Below are 14,389 nucleotides of genomic sequence, written 5' to 3'. Positions count from 1 at the left end.
TCGCGTGGGGCGGGGCCGCGTGCGCGGGGTCGGGGGCGCGCGGGCCCGAGCGGACTAGAGACGCGGCGGCGGTTGGCGGTGACTGCTGAGAGTCCAGCCGGCACCGTGAAAGGCGGCGGCGGAGGCACCCGCGGCACCGGCAGAGGCAGCGACAGCGGTTGAGGCGGCGGGCCAACGCGTGCTCTCTGGGCGGGGTGCGGCGGGCGATGTGCCTGCCCAGGCCGGGCGGAGTCTCTCTGACAGGGCGGGGGATGCGCGGCGGCCGCTCGCCCGGACCCTGAGGCAGCTGGGCCCACCCTCCCGGAACCGTCCGACCCTCGGGGGCCTCCGCCTCCGCTGTCTCCTCCGGTCTGACCCTGGGACCGAGGCTGGGAGGCGGCTTCCGTCGAAGAGGAGGGGGCTGTGGTGGCCACCGCGGCGGAGCCCGAGGTAAGACCCGCCCAAGCAGCGCAGCGGCCCTGCCGCCGGCCCGGCCCACGTCTCAGTCTCGCTCTTTGGCTCTTGCGGGGCCGCCCCGCCCCGCCCCAGCGGAGACGCCCCGCGCGGGTCGTCCCCGGGGCCTCCCAGACACCCGATCGCTGCCCCGGGGCTCCGGTAGACCGCACCCATCGTATCTACCATGGGCCGGCGCCGTTCCGGTCCTCCAGCCTCCCCGGCGGGTCTGTCACGGGCCCCTACCCCAGCACACGGCGTTAGAACCCCCCTCGGACTCTCTTACGACTCTTAATGGAGCCTCCGGGCTCCGTTACATCCTCCCGTGAGCTGACCCGATCACAGTTCCTCTGAGACCCAGTCACGGCCGCCCCCTAACCCATTGCGACCCCCAGCTCCAAGGCGTATTCATCGCTGCCCATCCCTCTTCCCCGCGGACCCCCGCCTCTCAGCTCGCTCACCGCCCAGCCGACGAGCTCTTCCCCTACCCAACTCGGCTTTCGGCGAGTCTGCTTCGTGATGCTCTAACCTCCCGGTGGATCTGGTGTCAGCCTCTCTAGACACCGGCAGACAGCGGCCTCTCCCCCGACCCCTGCTGTCGCGCCCCCGCAGACCTGCTCTCCTCAGGCAGACCTTCTTATCTTTCTTTCCTTCAGAGAAAGGTGGCGATCCTTTTTTTGGTTGAAAGGGCTTTGCCGTGAAATCCTGAAGGGATGTTTGCTTAGCCTAGTGTATTCCTCCCAGTGGGGCTTAAGCGGGCCAACTGACACCCATGTTTGGACGGTTTAGTCTGGTGGCTAAAGAGAGGAAGAGGGAAGAGTATGGAAGCCCAGGGCGGGGGGTGTGTGTGCTGTTGTAAGGTCACACAGCCTGCGTCTCATCTTGTGTCTTCTGTGGAACGTGTGAGGTAGTCCGGATACGACGTGTTAGGGACCTCTATAAGGATTAAATCACGTTACACTAATGGGTGTAGCTGTCCCCATGTAGTATCATTTGCCTTACCTTGTTGTGGATTTTTGCAGGTCTTTTGCACTGTTTTTGGAGGATACCAGGGGACTTTTTTTTGGTTTGCTGTTTTTGAATTTCCTGGAAAAGTAAGATTTGTAGCTTTAATTAATACCTGAAAATTTAAGTATCCATTCAATAATAAGTTTCTGCTACCTGCTGCCTTGCTTTTCCAAGGAGCAAGTTTAGTTATCATGTAGTGTTCACTGATGTTATCAACAGCCTTCTCAGCAGTAGTAAAATATTGAATAAAATGTTGTTTGTTGAAGTTGAACTCCTGAGCTGTCAAGAAGGAAATGTAATGTTACACCAAATGATCAGTGCATAATTTTAATGTTGGTATCGGGATGAAGTATAGAGAGATTTTTGTAGTCAGTACTTTTAAAATTTTGTTTTGTGTGGAACTGAGGAGGGGAAAGTCATATTATAAGCATAGGTAGTAACTAAATGTAGTATAAAAGTCAAAAGGTTCAAAAGGGCATGCAGTAAAAAATTTCTCTTCCCTCTTTATCATCCAACCATCCCATTTTCCCTCTTTAGAGGCAACTATTTCCATTTTCTTGTGTCTCCTTCCTGGGATATTTCTAGCCTATTCTAGCCTATATCCTGGGATATAGGCCTATACATTTATATTTTTAAAACACACCACAGACAAATGCTTGCGTACTGTACACTCTGTATATAGCTTGTTTTTTAAAAATTTCATTTAATAATAGATCCTAGAGATCATTGAACAACAGTACATATGGACGTGCCTCATTTACTTGGCTGGGTAGTATTCCATTTTGGTGGTCTTGAGGTTATTTTCATCTTTGCTTTTACAAACAGTGCTGCATGCTTGTTTTTTAAATGTATCAGGTGTTAAAATTTCCTGATGATTCTTTGTGTTGAACCTACAAAAAAGAATATAACTAAAGTAAATTTCTCATTGAACCTCTGAGCTTCCGTGGAGTGACTAGCTTTGATGGTCATTTATATTTATCAAATAAGTTATTGAAGGATTCAATGTAGGGGACTGAAATGATCAGATTTGTGTTTTTAAAAGGTCACTCTGGCTGCAATGTGGAGGGTTGGATTGAAGGGTAGACTAAGGCTAAAGGCAGTAATATCAGGAGGGTAGTCCAGGCAAATGATGATAGTGGGTCTGGATTTGAGTATTGGAGTAGATAGGTCTTGGTGATTTCGTTAGATTTGGGATTAGGGATGGGGTTCATAGAGGATAAGATCTAGGTTTCTAGCTTCTGCCTTTCCCTGAGGTGGCCATCCATATGAGGGAGGAGTAGGATTTTTATTTTATTTTTTATCAAGAAAGAGGAATTAAATTTGTGACATGTTAAGTTGGGGTGATTATACTTCTGTCAGAAGTAGATGGCCAGTAGGCAGCTGGATTTGTGGCAGCTGCTTATTATCAAGTTCTGGGTTGGTCATAAGAGATTCTGGGGGCAAAGGGTATAGATGAGAGAAGAAAAGATTGTAGGACAGAAACCCAACATTTACAGTACAGGTAGAGTTGACTGTTAAGCTAGTAAATTATGTGATTAAGTTTTTTAAAAAATCTTTTTTATACTTGAAGCATCAATAATGAGGTTCACTGTCTAACATGACTTTTTAACAGTTTTTTCCCTTACTTAACATTATTGGTATATAGTTTATGAGGGAGATGGAGTAAACTTAGATTTTTTTTAAAAAAGTAAAACTAGTAGAAATTAGTAGTATAAATCACATCTTTCCTAATCATTTGAATTATACTATTATAGAAGTTTGTTCAGTCTTCAGTGTTTGCAGAGAAGTACAGAGGTTTGACAATGTGGTTTGCCAAGAATATTAAGTTTTTTAGTTTGCCTGATTTTTAGTTATATTAACTTGGTTTAAAATGAGTATTAGTCGAAGAATTTTCAGTCATGTTTTAAAACTATAACATTAACTTAATGTATTTATTCCTAAATCTAGCGCTACTGTATAGAGCTTTTGCTCTACTCTAGGCCCCTATAAATCACTGCTAATGGACATCTCCACTTGGATTCACATTTCACAAGCACTTCAAACATGTACAAAACAAAACTCGTCTTTACCTCTCTTCCCCCAAAAACGGTGGGGGAGAGGGAGACAAACTGAAACAAAATTTTTTATTTTGATTTCCTATCTTGATGAATGGCACTGCCCTCTTCTCGTGAAGTCTTAAGGGACCTGGGAATCATCCTCCTGTCCACTCTGTACCTTACTGCCGACGTCACTAAGTCTGTACAATCTCCCTCATGGTATTTCAGATCATTCCTTATTGCTGTTTTTGTCGTCCCTATTTTAACCCAAAATATCTGTTGGGCTTCTGTACTGCTTTCTAAGTGGTTTTCTTGCCTTCTTTCTTCTGCCTCTTGTTTTGCCATACCCTTCAGTTCGTTCTCTGAACTGCTGCCAGAGTAAGTGTTCTAAAGTGCTCTTTTAGTTAGGCTCTTTCAGTTGCAAGGAAGAGACTCAAGTTACCTTAGGTAGTGGAGTGCTTGCTTATTGAAAAGGAGCATGCACAAGGGAACCCAGAAAAAGTTAAACAACTTGGTCTCAAGAAGAACGGGAGCTTAATAAATAAAACTAGAACTAGAAGTAGGAAAAGACGGATTTCACTCTAGTGCTTTACTGTTAACTTGTTTTAGCTACTCTTTCTATTTCTTTGTGGCTTATTTTTTCTCTCTACTCCAATTCTTTCCGCCTCTATTTCATAGCTTCCATTTATTCCTAATTTCTGCCTCCTCATAACAACTGTGTTGCTCCCATGCCAACATCTTGCCTTCTGGCTGCTATCTTATTAACTTGAGCTCCTGTTGCTAACTTCTTCCTTCTCCCTAGGATTTTCTGGGTTGAATTCCCAAGAAGCAATCTCTTTGGCTCAGCTGTTTTTCTCATGGGCTGCTAACAAGCCTGTGTACTTGGGTCATGTGACCACTCCTGGCCATTTAGTGTTGGCCATGTGTTTATTTGTGCATGTGAGTGTGGGGCAGGATCATAATGGTGAAAAGCATGGGACAGTGTACTGGCTAGTTTCTCACAAGATGGGGTTGCAAGCATGGCAGGCACCATAAATGACATTTATAGTACAAATACAAATCTAATCATGTTTTTTCCTATTGAAAGATCGTCAGTGCTTTCTTGTTGCTTTCAGGATAAAGCTTAAACTGTTGCATGGCATGTATATGAGATCCTTCGTGGTCTGACTGTTACTTCTCTAGGCTTTCCTTCCTTGCTCTCTTTCATAAATTATTTGGTGCACTCTTATTCAACTTGGGCTTCCTTTCAGATAAAGTGCTTTCTCTCTTGTCTTTGTACTCTCTGTTCCTTTTCCTATCTTCCCTTTCCTCCTTTCTTCGCTTGGCTAACTCCTATCTGACCTTCAGGACTCAGTTCAGATGTATCTTCAGGAAGCTTTCCTTTATCTCTTCCAGGTTAGGTTAGGTGCCGCTCTTGTGTGCCCTTGTAGTACATAGTGCTTACTTCTATCATAGTTCTCTAATGAAATTCCTAATTACTTGTCTGTTTTCTTCACTGGGCTTTAACATCTTTGGTATCAATGCAATATAGTACGGCAGGCTTTTAGATTGAGGATTTAAAAAAAATTTATAAGCTTTTTATAAATTATGAAGTATACAGAAAAGTATACAGATCATAAATGGTACAGCTCAGTGAATTTTCACCAAGTGAACACACCAGTGTAACCAACATCCACATCAAGATACGGAATATTACTACAAATCCACAGGCTACCTCATGCCCTCTTCTAGTCGCTAAATTAAGAGGATTTAATTTTAATAGGAAAACTCTTTAATGTATAGATTTCTCTCCATATTTTGTGTGTGTCTTTAGACATACAAGAGGCATAGGTATTGGAATTTTGAACCTTTAAAAAGAACCTACATAATTTATATGTTATAGAAATGTAATTTTGGCATACTTTTATGCCATAGACAAATTCAAGATCACATAATAGTAATATTCTAATATTCAGTTGTGGGATGTTTGTATTTAGGTAGATTTTCTTGTTTTTAAGTTTAATGTCATTTTAGAGTGGCAGAAAAGAATATGATACATCAAAGAATATTTGCTGAAAATAGCCTATTAATTTTGAGTGGTGAACATACTTGAGATGCATATAGTATACATGTACAGCACTTTCTGAATGGTGTTTGTCCTCTGGATTTTAATGTGAATTATGTTGCTAGCATATTTTGGCAGTGGGGTCATCCAGCGGGCAACTGGAGTATAATTTTACATGTACAGAGAGGAAAGGACTAGCTGTCCTATGTCATAGACAGCTGGCTTGCTAAGAATTGGTTCTTTTTTGCAACTAGCAATAATTTTACAGTGTACTTTTTCTTTTTTCTCAGTTTTAATTTTTCTTAAACTTTATGATTATGTAGCTCTTTGAATATGAAGGTATTCTTTTAAACATACTTTTTCCTTACATGGGCTTCTCTGTCTGTAAATATTAAATCCATTAAGTCCAATTAATTGGAAAGAATATGGACTTTCAAACCTGGATTTCCAACAGACCTTAATTCAGTTTCCAGCCTCATCACTTATGAGCTGTCATTTATAAGCAAGTCACTTAACATTTCTGAGCTTCAAGATGTTCATCTTTTAAATGAGAATATTTACCTCATAAGATTATCATTAAACACTTTATGTAAAGCACCAAGCACATAGTTGATACCCAACAAGTCTTCCTTTTCCCCTTGAGGATATCTATTTCTTGTTATGTTTATTTTTTATTATTATTTATTTATTTATAATTTTATTTTATTTATTTTTCCCCGAAAGCCCCAGTAGATAGTTGTATGTCATAGCTGCACATCTTTCTAGCTGCTGTATGTGGGACGCGGCCTCAGCGTGGCCGGAGAAGCGGTGTGTTGGTGCGCGCCCGCTATCCGAACCCTGGCCGCCAGCAGCGGAGCGTGCGCACTTAACCGCTAAGCCATGGGGCCGGCCCTCTTTAAATACAAGATCAAGAATTTAAAGAATTCATTATGTGGCGTTTAGAATAAATGGCTAATCAAAGTTTGTTGCAAATAGAAGTAAATCCTTAGAAGGGTAGTCTGCTAGCTGTCTTTCAAGTGTGATCATATTTTTCAATTCAAAAAATTTCAAAGAAATGCTTTTCTTGATGTCTTAGTTTATAAGATGAATGGATGTTAGAATGTGTTTTGATTCAGTGTTAGGTATCATAACAAAATGTTCTGTTTGCCAATGACAAACATTCCTTAAATCATTGACAGATTATAGTACTATTGCTGTTTGTAGTGTGTAAGTATTTGTTTGAAATCTGTTTACTTAGATTGATTGGATGATAGTGGGCTGAGTAATCCCCCCTTTTTTTTATGTAAGGGTGAAGATTCTTCAGCTGACTATGTAAATATGTGTTTATAAATGATTTTTAGGTTATATTTTTTCCTTACTTGCTTTTGCAACTCTACCTTCTTTTAGTTCTCATCCTGTCTCCCCCCTACTTTTTTATAATAAAAAACTTAGAAACTATTGAAAAGTTGAAAGAATAGAACAAAGAATGTTGATATATCTGCCACCTAGATTCAGAAGTTACCAATACACCATCCATATTTGCTTTATTGTTCTCTATGTGTGTGTGTATATATTTCTTTTTTTTTATTTTATTTATTTATTTTTCCCCCCAAAGCCCCAATAGATAGTTGTATGTCATAGCTGCACATCCTTCTAGTTGCTGTATGTGTGACGCGGCCTCAGTGTGGCCGGAGAAGCGGTGCGTCGGTGCGCGCCTGGGATCCGAACCCCGGGCCGCCAGCAGCGGAGCGCTCGCACTTAACCGCTAAGCCACGGGGCTGGCCCTGTGTATATATTTCTACTGAACCTTTTGAAAGTTGCGAATATTATGACATTTACTTCAAAATACTTTAGCATATGTCTCCTACGAAAATAGATATACTCCACATCCCCACAGTGCCATTGCCAACACCTAAGAAAAATAACAGTAATTTCCTAATAACATTTAGTATTCAATCTATATTTAAATTTTCCCAATTGTCCCATAAAATGATTTTTTCAAGTCAGAATTCAATCAAGATTTTTGCATCGCATTTGATTATCTTTTTAGTCTCTTTTCATCTAGAAAAGTTCTTTCCTTCACTCCCCTTTCTTATGATATTGAAATTTCTTTGACAAGACCAGATCATTATCTTGTAGAATGGCCTGGTCTAGAGTTACCTGATTGTTTCTTTGTGCTTTTGTTTAACTTATTTCTCTGTTCCCTGTGTACCCTGTAAACTGTAAGTTATATTTTAAAGGCTTGATTAGATGCATGTTAAAAAGTTTTGGCAAGAATACTTCATAGGTGATGTTACATTTCATGTTGCATACTATGGGAAGTGCATAATGTCACTATTAGTGATCTAAGTTTTATGAGGTTTAAGGTGGTGTTTGCTATCTCTCTCCATTGTAAAAGTGTATTTTTTCCTCCCATGATCATCAAGTACAGTAATCTGTGGGGGTGATACTTTGGTACCGTACAAATATTGCATTCTTCAATATTTTTTACCTAATAATTTTAGCATCCTTTGTTGAGCCTTAGACAAATCACTTATTTAATTGAAGGTTGAAAAATGGTGATTTTTCTAATTCTGTAATTCTTTTACATTCATTAGCTGTCATTCTTCAAGCTAACAAGAGCTTTATAACCTTTATCAACTGGGAGTGAACTACAGTTCCTCTTAAAAGGGCAGAGTAAATAGATGCTTAATTCTTTCCCCTCTAATTTTCAGAGTGAGGAGTTGGTCTAATAGTGATCTACAATGGTGACAAGTGAGTTTTTTAATGGTCTCTTGGATTTTTATTTGTCGTATACAATTAGTTACAGACATTTTCTTTTTGATGCTTAAATTGTCTCAAATAAGGACATTGGGAGACCCTTCAAATAGACTCCTGAGTTCTTTTTGCATGAACCCATCATTAGTCTTTGAGTGATTCCTTACCTTCGATACCTTACAAGGTATCTTGGTTTGCCGTGAGCTTTTCCTGCTTAGGATGGAACCAGCAGTTTCTCCAAGGAGCTCTGCCTCTTTATAGTGGAGGATGACATTTAGAAACTTGGATGCTAAGTATGCTTCTTGTTATGCGGCTGTCATTGTTTCTAGGCCTTGTCAGGAGGGGAAAAAAAGCATGAGGTCATATTGATAATTCTAGTTCAAATTTAACATTGTAGGTTTCTTTCTTCATCTTTTTTTTAAATTACTTTAGTTTTAATCTCTTTTACATTGAAAATCTTAGTTTTTATTAACATTTATATATTTGGCTTTTTTCTAAGTATACCTAAAGTAGTTTCAAAATAAATAAAACTACTGAGTGAAGTTTAAGATTTCTTTGCATTTCATTTTGTCCTCAGAATCTTTTTCACTAAGGATATACTTATTGTTGGTACGATATTCAAAAGTCACTTGAAGTCATTATTTTCTCAGTGTGATTGTTACCAATTTGATATGTAGTTAGGTCCATTTGTTTTTCATTTTAGGGTTTGCTTCATCTGTTTTTTGATTTAATATTACCCTTTGAGTATGTAAAACACTTATGTAGTTCAAAAGGAGAAACCAAATGAAAAGGAATATGTAGAAATCTCATTTTTATCCCCATCCCTTCTACTCTGTTTTTTCCTTGCTCCCCTATAGATAACCATTTTTGTAGATTTCTGATCATTACAGTATTTTTTTTCTTTCAAAAATAAGATGTATGTGTATGTGTGTATTCTTCTTTCATACATCAATGGTAAGATACTATATTTACTGTTCTGTACCTCTTTTTTTTTTTTTATACTTAACAGTGTATTCTGGAGAGCATTCCATGTTGGTACATACAGATCTTTCTCATTCTTTTCTATGGAGGCATAATATTCTATTGCGTTGATATACCATAATTTTATTAATGAGTCTGGATCTGATGGGTGTTTAATCTTTTGAACTATAAATAAGTAATGCATGTTGAATAAATTATTTAAAAAATAAAGTTTCTTCCCCAAGTAATTGACAAGGAGTTGGTTTGTTCCATAGAGCCTTATAATCTGAGGGCACTTTGTTGTGTGTTTTTTTGTTGTTGTTAAGAGAATTTCTGGAGACGTAGATATATTTTGGGACATAGGTACATTTTCTTGCCCCTAGCTGTTAGGTGATTGATATGAATGTTAATCTGCTTTAATTGTTTTATGGTACCTGGATCAGAAGGGACAATAGATGATTTACCTGCTTTGTCTCCCTGTGCTTCCTGGCTCCTTGAAGTGTTGGAACTAAAAACCAGATGTCCTGGGTGTTTTCATGTAAGGATAACTCAAGTTCTGTCTTTGCTGTTTTTTCCCACAATTTCCCCTCTCCTTAACTTTAGCCTTTCTTTTTCGTCTTTTTGCTTTAAATTTCTCAGATTATAGGATTCCAAGCACTTAGTGGACAGCTACTTAACAGTCTAGTAAGGCAAATAAGATGTATACTATGAGTTTAAAGATTAAGAGATCAGGAATACTAAAGGGAGAGGAAAGGGTACCTGTTAGGGTACAAAGAATTAAAGCTCTAGGGCTTGTGAAATAGAAATTGAAAGTTAGGGAACCTAACCATTCAGGTCTAAATTGTCCTTTACCCCAGTGATTTAAAGGGATTTATTTCATTTATTAAACAAAATATTTGAGCATCTACCACTTGTTGTGGTGGGCACTTTGGAAGATACAAAAAATTATGTAATTATAGTAGCTTTTTTTTTTTTTTTTTACTGCACACTAGGTACCGGACTTACATAGGTTGCTTTATTTATTAAATTACTGTAGCAAACGTGCAGTTGATACTTTTCCTTTTATTAATGTATACAGGAGAGTGAATACAATGTACAGTTTAAAGAAAATTGTGAAGTGAATATTTGTGTTGTCATTGCCCAGGTCAACAAACCAGAATTGCCTCTCCCTTATGTCACCCTCCCTTTACCCTTGTCAACATATTCCCCTCTGTGGAGGTAGCTGTTATCCTGACCTTTGTGACTATCTTTTTCTTACTTTGCTTCATAATTTTAAATACCAGGTTATATATCCTTAAACAATATAGTTTAGTTTTCCTGATTTTTGTACTAAATTTGAGTATTTTTTTGTGACTTTAAAAACTTAGTTAAGCATTTGTGAAGTTAATCCCAAGTTGTTGTAGTTAGCCATCATTCATTAGATTTCATTGTGCTAAAGTATTCCATTGTATGATTATACTACAATTTATTCATTCTAGTTTTGATGGACATTTGAGTTGATTTCAGTTTCTTGCTGTTATACCAACAGTTTGGTGTTGAGTGCTCTTGTGCAACTGCACAAATGTTTCTCTAGAATTTCTAGGAATGGAGTTGCTGGGTTGCGAGGCATGCACATATTTAACTCTGATAATGGCAAAGTGTTTTTCAAAATTATTATTTCAATTTGTACTTCCACCAACACAATGTATGAGCATTCCCATTGCTCTACATTCTCAGCACTTGGTATTGTCAGACTCTAATTTTTGCTAATCTGAAAGATGTGATGGTATCTCATGATTTTAATTTGCATTTCCATGATTACTAATGAAGTTGAATATCTTTTCATAGTCTTTGAGTTTTCTTCTTATGTGACGTGCCTGTGCAAGTTGTTTGCCCAATTTTTTTCTGTTAGTTAGCCTCTGCTTTTCTTACTGATTTTTAGAAATTCTGTGTGTGTTGTGTGTTTTGGTTATTGGTCCTTCAGTTATACCTGTTACAAGTATCTTCTGTTTTTGGCTTGTTATTTCACTCTCTATGGTGCCTGTTGAGCAACAGAATTTCTCAGTTTTAGTATGGTTGAATTTATCAACTCTGGCTAGCAGTTCTTGAATCCTTTTAAAGAAACTCTTTCCTAGGCTGAGGGAAGATGTTCTCCTATATTATCTTCTAAGAGCGTTTAAGTTTTAACCTTTCACAAATTTGGTCTTTACCTGGAATAGATTTTGTAAACAGTGTGAGATCCAGTTTCATCCACCCCCATCCCAAATGGATACTTGATTGTCCCAGCATCCATTTTGAAAAGTTCATGTTTTCTCCACTTATCTGCCATGCCACATCTGACATGTATGAAGTATCCATTTTTGTGTAGTTCTGTTTCTGTTCTTGCTCCTCTGTTCTACTGGTCTATTTGTCTATTCCCGTCCTAGTGACACACTGTCTTAACTACTTGCAGCTTTATAAGTTTTGATATCTGGTAAAGTAAGTCTTCCCAGTTTGCTGTTGTTCTTCAGGAGAGTCTTGGCTGTTTTTGGCCCATTGCACTTGCATATATATTTTAGAATCACTGTGTCAAATTCCACAAAACAACCCCAACAAAAAAACATTTGGGATTTTTATTGAGATTGAATTGACTCTATAGGTTAGGGAGAACTGACATTTTTCCAACATTGAGTCTTCTAGTCTATGAACGTGGATATCTTTCTGTTTTTGTAATGATTCATAATAGTCTCATTTTTTCAGTAGAGGTTTTGTACATTATTTGTTAGATTTATTCCTAAGGACTTCATATTGTCTGCTGCATTGTAAGTAGTGATACCTTTAAAAGATTATTTTCTAATTGTTTGTTGCTGGTGTATAGAAATATAGAACTGATATCAAATTGTATCTGTTAAATTATAGAATTAATAAGAGATTATCTGTAGATTCTTCCAGATTTTCTGTATACACAGTTGTGTCATATGCAAATAATAACAGTTTTGTTTCTTTCTAGTCTTTATACCTTTTATTATTTTGTCTTACTTTCCTGTGCTGCCTACGACCTCCAGTATAATGTTGATAGAAGTAGATAGGGAATATTCTTGTCTTGTTCTTATCTCAAGGGAAAAATGTTCACCCTTTCCCCATTAAGTATTGCTGTAGATACCTTTTATCAAATTAAGGAAGTTTTCTTCTATTCCTACTTCGCTAAGACTTCTTTTGAGACATGAATAAATATTGAATTTTTATGGATTTCTTAAAATATAGTTGATTATATTAATTGGCTTTCTGATATTAATATCAGATTTATCTTTGCTTTCTTGGGATATACCTAACTTAATTTATAGTATATTTTACTTACATTGCTGGATTTTGTTTGCTAATATTTCTTTGGGATTTTTGCATACAAGTTCGGAAGTAAAATTGGCTTATGATTTTTCTTTCTTATTGGTCCTTGCTCTATTTTTTGATTTCAGTTATGCCGGCCTCATAAAAAGAATTGGGAAGAATTTATTTAAGATTGGATTATATATTCCTTGAGTATTTGGGAGAACTTGCTGGTAAGGCAGTGTGGCTCTGGAGTTTTCTTTGTGGGAAGACTTTTTTATTATAGAGTCATTAAGTTTTTTTTTTTTTTTTAAGGACCATTCAGGTTTTCTGTGTCTTCTTGAGTAAGTTTTACTAAGTTATATATTTTTTAGAATTTTTTTTCAATTTCATCTAAATTAAAAAATCCTCTTACCGTTGTAATGTTTGCAGCATGGGTAGTTTTTGCCCCCTTTTTCGTTCGTGATCCCTTTCTCTTTTTTTTCCTCATCGTTATTGTCAGAGGTTTGCCAAGTTTAGTTCTTTCAAAGACCCAACTTCTGGCTTTGTTGGCCCTTTGTATTGTATATTTTCTTTTTATTTCTCATTTCTGTTATTTTCTTTTACTTGTCCTGGGTTTATTTTGCTATTCTTTTCTATCTTCTTGAATGGACAGTTTCCTAATTTTTGTTTTTTTCTATCATACCTATTTAGGGTTATAAATTTCCCTGTAAAGTATTGGTTTAGCTGCATCTCTCAAGTTTTGAAATGTAGTATTTTTGTTATAGTTTAGTTAAAAATATTTTTTATTTACGTATTTGTCACAGGGATTATATAGGACTATATATTTATTTATTTTATTCAGGTCACATTGGTTTATAACATATAAATTTCAAGTGTACATCATTATATTTCTACTTCTGTATAAACTGCATCGTGTTCACCACCAAAATAGGACTATATTTTTAAACGTACAATTATGTATTTCCTAGTATGTTAGTTATATATTGCACCATAACAAATTAAGTCCAAAACTTAGTGGCTTATTATTGTTTACAGTTTTTGTGGGTCAGGAATTCAGGAGCGGTTCAGCTTGGCGGTTCTGCCTCAGTTGCTTTCCTTATGGATTTTTTCATGGAGCTTTTTAGATTTTGTTATGGTATGACTGCTGGAATTCCTGAGGGAGAGAGTGCCAGGTAGAAGCCATGTTCTTGTTTCTGACCTAGCCTCGGAAGCTACTCAGCCTCACTTCAGTGCATTCTGTTGGTTGAGACAGTTATGAAGGTCCATCCAAGTTCAAGGGGGAGAGAACATGGGGAAAAGTGTCAACATCACATTGTAAAAGGGTATATGGGATGGGATATATATTGGTGTGAAAGATACTATTTGTTATTCCTAGTCATCTTTTTGTTACTGATTTCTGTTTCTTTTCAAAGAACACGATGTTACTATTTCAGGGCTCTTCTTTTCTTTTTCTGGATCTCCAATTTACATATATGTTAGAATTTCTCTCTTTCTTACATGTTTCTTAACCTTGTTTTTTTTATGTTTTTCTTCTTTCACTATGGGTAATTTCTTCCAATATGTCTTTTAGTTCACTAATTTCTCTTCAACTATTCCATTTTATTTTATTTTATTTTTATTTATTTATTTAATTTTACTGAAGAAGATTTGCCCTGAGCTAACATCCATTGCCAGTCTTCCTTTTTTTGCTTCAGGAAGATTCACCCTGAGCTAACATCTGTGCCAGTCTTCCTCTATTTTGTATGTGGGTTGCTGCCACAACATGGCTGCTGACACGTGGTGTAGATCCGCACCCGGGAACCGAACCTGGGCTGCCAAAGTGGAGCACGCCAAACTTAACCACTAGGCCATGGGGCCAGCCCCTATTCCATTTTATTTTTAATTTCAA

The 14,389-nt window shown here is 37.8% G+C and overlaps 1 protein-coding gene across 16 annotated transcripts in view; it reads left to right on the top strand.

The window, feature by feature from the left end:
- Positions 1-14,389, top strand: part of MYO9A (myosin IXA) — a 273,318-nt gene that overhangs the window by 314 nt on the left and 258,615 nt on the right. For 14 of the 16 annotated variants that reach the window (XM_014780883.2, XM_087428634.1, XM_087428631.1 and 11 more), the window contains exon 1: positions 56-429. The exons of the other annotated variants lie outside the window; for them this stretch is intronic. The gene's annotated coding sequence lies outside the window, so the exon portion shown is untranslated. Of the gene's footprint in view, positions 1-55; positions 430-14,389 lie in introns of those variants that run through there. 16 annotated transcript variants of the gene reach the window in all.

The sequence above is a fragment of the Ceratotherium simum genome, chromosome 3 (assembly GCF_057802395.1).
Source record: "Ceratotherium simum simum isolate JZ-2026a chromosome 3, ASM5780239v1, whole genome shotgun sequence".
NCBI lineage: Eukaryota > Metazoa > Chordata > Mammalia > Perissodactyla > Rhinocerotidae > Ceratotherium > Ceratotherium simum.
Note: the sequence above shows the minus strand (reverse complement) of the source record. Positions and strands in the feature narration are given on the sequence as shown.